Below are 4,891 nucleotides of genomic sequence, written 5' to 3'. Positions count from 1 at the left end.
TTCAAAAATACCCGTGTACGTGTGGACGCAGCCTTAGAGACGCGTTGTTCGTATGAAAATGGTGAATCATACTTTTATAGCATTTTTCAACATTTGCTTAACTGTGCACTCAAAACACTTCTTACTACAAGCCTCAGCATAGTGACCAACACATTCACACAGTGCACGCTCTGTGCCTTTAATCCTTTCTAATGATCACGTGCACCTATTGATCAGTTTGTCAAATGTTCAGTTTGTTTCAGTTTTATCTTCTGTCACGTGACGCTGTGTGGCAGAACACTGGAAAATTCAAAGAAACAAACAAAAGACGAACTGGAAACTCGGACTTATAACTATGTAACTGACAACTGGAAATAAGCACGGACACAGCAAACGGTGACAATAGGAGAATGAGCAGAGGGAGACTCAGGACTTAATCCACACAGGATAACGAGAGAGTGGGCAACAGGTGGGTACACGGCTGGAACTGATTAACAGGGCAGAGGAAGCAAAACAGAACACAAGACAAAGACTACCAAAATAAAACAGGAAGCAGATGGACCAGACACACAGGACAGGGAAGCAAACACTGAGACGAGACTGACTGGACAGAGGGAACACAGTGAGGGCACAGAGACGAGGAAGACGAGCACAGAGAACGAGGGACAGAGAGACAGATGCAAAAGGAATTAAACAACCTAAAATAAATCTGCACCGCGAGTGACAAGAAAACAAGATTCAAGACTCCACAAACTCAAAATACTGGGTCAAACACCCACAACCGCGACGTCTTCAGTCACAGACACGTCATAAACTGTCCCCACACAGTTTTCGGGGACACCACAGCGTATCACTGAGCTCTGACTGTCACTGTGGCTCGTGCTGGTAGCGCTGTGAAGCTGTGTTCCATTACAGAGCAGCTTTGGGCTGAATACTAACATCTGCATGTGATGAAGCTAACATGCTGATGTTCGCCATATTCCTTTGGGATGTAACCATGCCAACATTTGTACAGCTGAGGATCATGGGAATTATCAGAGACGTTTCAACATTAAATAATGAGTATTATTGTTTGATGTCATCACATAATGGCAGTAATTAACCATGACCCAGCTGTCTTATGTCATTATCAGGTAGGGATGGGAATCAAGAACTGGTTGTTATAGAGAACCGGAGTTCTCCCAGCAGTTCAGTTCGATCCCGCTCATCCTCCTGCACTCGGTCAGCTGGTTTCAGTTCATGTGCGGGGGGAGGAAAACAGTGGTGCGGTCTACATGAGTACGGACATCACTTTTAATCTCATTGGACAAAAGGACGAGAGCACGATGGTAAAGTCCAAACTGCATCCACAACAGAAACAACCAAAAGCTGCTAACACAGCTTTAGCTCTGTGAGAGCATCTGCACAGACGGCTAACACGCAGGCAGCAAAGGCAGCGATGTTAAAGCTGAGCCTGTGCACACCTCAGCCTGCAGCCTCCATTTCTACCTGTGCATGTTTCTAGGGTAGAATCACCGTCGTGATCGCTTTACAGTCCCTTTGTGCTGGTTGTCATCTTTGCTCTGTGTTTATATGTAAATACTAAGAGATCATACGGTTGGTGTGTGTGGGATGGCAGCCTCAGGTTTATTTCTTAAATAGTTAGGCTGGATCAGGTGATCCTGAGTCCTCCCTTAGTCACACTGCTGTAGATCGAAGCTGCTGGGGATTCCCATGATGCACTGAGTGCTTCTTCTTCACTCGCTTTTTTCACTCACTATGTGTTTATACACCTCTCTGCATTTAATCATTAGTTGTTATTAATCTCTGGCTCTCTTCCACAGCATGTCTTCCTCTCCTCGCCCCCAACCAATCACAGGATGGCTGCCCTGAGCATGGAGATTTCTTCCTTCCCACTGTTGCCAAAGCGCTTGTTCAAAGGGGTTCATATGATTGTTAGGGTTTTCTCTGTTTTCTTTGTTTGTCTATTACCCATTTATATAAATGAAATAGAGCGAGGGGCCGTCTCGGTCTCCTGGATGATACTCTTTAAAGCGTGATGGTTGGGCTGAACCCCCGTGACTCAAAAAGAAAGGTTAGTATGACTGAGGCTTTCATGGTTGTAAGCAGAACGGGGAACAGACAGCGGAAAGCAAACAAAGAAACAGATTTCCCAAAATGCAGTTTGGGCACATGTATTCATTCTATAACGCCAGGTTAGTTTTTAATGAGCTTTTTATGTATTTGTAAACAGTGAATATGGAAAGAAGTTTTGGGCTCAAGATCCTCGGGCTACACCAGAAGTTCTGAAAAAGCTGAACAAAAGAAAGCAAAGCGCTGGAACAAAGTGAAACAAGGAGCCAAAGCATTTCAGGCTCATCCATGGTCAAAATCACAGCTCTGCAGAAGTACAGCAGAGTAGGCCACAGTGTTAGCTGAAGAGAAAGGCCCCAAACTTTAACGGCACGCCAAGTAAGTTTCCCATATCCTGTTTCTGTTATTTTCTGTTTTTACCGTCACATTGGTGCTTTTTTGACTGGTTTGGGGCATGTTGTTGTAGAACTCTATGAAAGTCTCTATTGTGGATAACTCAGACTCTTCACTTTCTATCTGATTGCAGATTACTTCAGTGAAGGAAATGCTGATTTACAACTATAATCTTTCACTCTTGTGTCTGTTCAGCAGCAGTTTTCTGGAGAGCTGAGAATAGAAGAAAAACATCTACCCAAAGATCGTCACTTGGCAAGGCTTCTGAATTTATTGCCGTGCAGAAAGTAGCACTCGATCCTTTCTGCTGATGATGTTTGCAGGAGCTGGAAAAATGTCACGACTCTCATGATGTAAGTGGTAATGAATGAGTGCAACATCACGAGATCAGAAGCCAGGCCTTTCACTACCTCAGGCCCAGAAGACGTTCTTTGTTTTATGCAAGACCAGAGGCGATCTCGGGTGATGACAAGCTACGTTTTGTTCATGACTTTCACCTCAATCCAGCAGGAAGTCCAGGTCCCCGCTCTGCTTTTACCATTCTGGTTATTCCACTCTAATCAACAGCTGGCATTGTGTCCCGTACACGAAAGGCATCAAATAAAGCCAAGGCCAAGACAAACTTCTGAAAAGTTCCTTTTTAGAATTCGGAAATGAAAAAATGTTCAATGGGCTCTACAATCTGATGCTAATTCTCCTCATTCCTGCACGGCTGACCTGTTTGACATGTGAAAGCTAACGTGTTGTGAATAAAGTTTTGAAAACATGAAAATTTATTTTGGCCTAAACTGTTGTGTTTCTGAGGAGAGAGGCGTTACTGGGCAGGAAAACAAGAGATTGGCTAAAGGCGAGTAAGCATTGCAGAGCGGGGTGCGCTTATTTGTAGGTGAAAACAGGTCAGCACAGGAGGGGGTGGCCATGAGTGTCCAGAGGAAGGACATGTGAGAGGAGATAGTCCAAGAGATCCAGAGGGAGGAGAGATCCAAGAGAGCCACGATGGGCAGGAGGGCCGGCCACAGACGGAGGTGATTAGGAAACCTTTGGTTTGTAGACTGATTGATTTAGTTGCACCAAACAGAACCAGCGTTGCAGAGTGGGACAAGAGGAGATGGATCTGAAGAAACTGGGAACAAAAAAGGCAAAGTTACAGACGAGCATGAACGAGGAACACAACTGTTTGATTCCCATTGCTAGTGTCAGATTCTTTCCCGTGACTCAGATAAATACCTGCAGACTTGATTCTTGATTCTGTTTGACCTTTCTGCCTTTGATGAAAATCGAGTCCATCTTTACTCTATGGGCCCAGGAACATCCAGGAACCTCATGGAGGAATATTGGAAATCTTCTGAATGAATGAATGTGTGAGATGCTTCTGAGTCCAGTTTAGCTTCATACTACCGCACACTTGTACTGCTGGGTGCTGCCCCTCAGCAGGCTCACTGAAGTTGGCCAATCCAAAGAAAGTGACTTTATTAGAGGCCAAGAATAAAAAATATGGGTCTGGAAATGAACAGAGCTTCTAACTTTTAGTGAGAAAATGTGTCCCTTTGCTTAAAGGCGGACACAGTATTTTTACATGCTACGCAGTCATGCTGGTACTTTTGCTTAGGCCTGCAGTATTTTTTCACAGCTGTTAGCAGCACATACATGCAAACTTTCAAACAGTTCTCCTTCCTGTGTGTGTGCGTGTGAGCTGAAACACACACACAGGAATACAGTAGAAATACTGTAGTCTGATGTTTTAGGGAGGTTTGACACACACGCTCTGCTTTGCCAGGAAACACTTTAATGAAACCTAGAACTTAACTTCATTGCCTTTTCACTCCTCTGGATTATTCCTTCACCTCAAGGCCACATCTCTCTCTCTCTCTCTCATTATACACATGGAAGCGTTTCCAAACCTGACTGTCGGCACATTACCGTCTTTACCTGTCTGCTGCTCCAACCCTTCTACTGTTTCCTCTGGATGATGTTTTCCTAAGTAAGTGCTCGCAGAGGATAAAATATCAGAGCGGCTGCAGCTGGGGTTAAAGGAGTTATGAAATACATGATATAAAGAGCTGATTATATCCCTGATTTGGACTGGATGGCTGACCGCCAAGCCTGCAGGTCGTAGTTCACCTCTGGTCTGTTGTGATTATATGAAACAGGTTTTATAAGTTTTATGACAAAAAGTGTCAAGCAGAGGGCACGAAGGGTCTGACCACAGACTGCGAGAGGAACGAGGTGACAGCCGCCAAGAAGTCAAGTCTGTGGATCGCCTCCTGGTGGCTGGATGCAGTACAAGTTATAAGCCCCACCCCTCCATCTTGGCCAATAGGACGTGAGCCAAACGAAACAAAGACAAACAAAAAGACAATGAAGTTCTTCTCATTAGTTTGATGTTTTCTCATGTATTTATGTTCTTGATACGTGTGCTAATCGTTAAAAACTGTGGTCACCACCA

This window comes from Astatotilapia calliptera, chromosome 5 (assembly GCF_900246225.1).
Source record: "Astatotilapia calliptera chromosome 5, fAstCal1.2, whole genome shotgun sequence".
In the NCBI taxonomy this organism is placed as follows: Eukaryota; Metazoa; Chordata; class Actinopteri; order Cichliformes; family Cichlidae; genus Astatotilapia; species Astatotilapia calliptera.
The sequence above is the reverse complement of the archived record's forward strand: the minus strand, read 5'-3'. Positions refer to the sequence as shown.